This window comes from Passer montanus, unplaced genomic scaffold (assembly GCF_014805655.1).
Source record: "Passer montanus isolate IOZ18808 unplaced genomic scaffold, ASM1480565v1 scaffold928, whole genome shotgun sequence".
Taxonomy (NCBI): Eukaryota; Metazoa; Chordata; class Aves; order Passeriformes; family Passeridae; genus Passer; species Passer montanus.
The window spans coordinates 759-1,226 of NW_024374679.1; positions in this window are offsets into that span (position 1 = coordinate 759).

The window sequence follows — 468 nt, forward strand, 5'->3', positions numbered from 1 at the left end:
CGTGTCCCTGTCGGACCGCCTGGAGTTCCTCAATGGCTGGTACCTGCTGCTGGTCACCAGCGACGTCCTCACCGTGCTGGGCACCGTGCTCAAGATCGGCATCGAGGCCAAGGTGACACCGGGGACAGTGACACACCTTGGGGACACTGCCAGCCTGGGGACAGTGCCACACCCTGGGGACAGTGTCACACTGGGGACACTGCCACACCCCGGGGACACTGCCAGTCTGGGGACACTGCCACCCCCTGGGGACATTGTCACACTGGGGACACTGCCAGCCCCTGGGGACATTGTCACCCACCCTGGGGGGACACTGCCAGCCTGGGGACAATGGGAGGGGACATTGTCACTGCCTGGGGACACGGTGGTGGCACTGTCCCCGTGTCCCCACAGAACTTCTCGGGGTACGACGTGTGCAGCATCCTGCTGGGGACATCGACGCTGCTCGTGTGGGTCGGGGTCATTCGC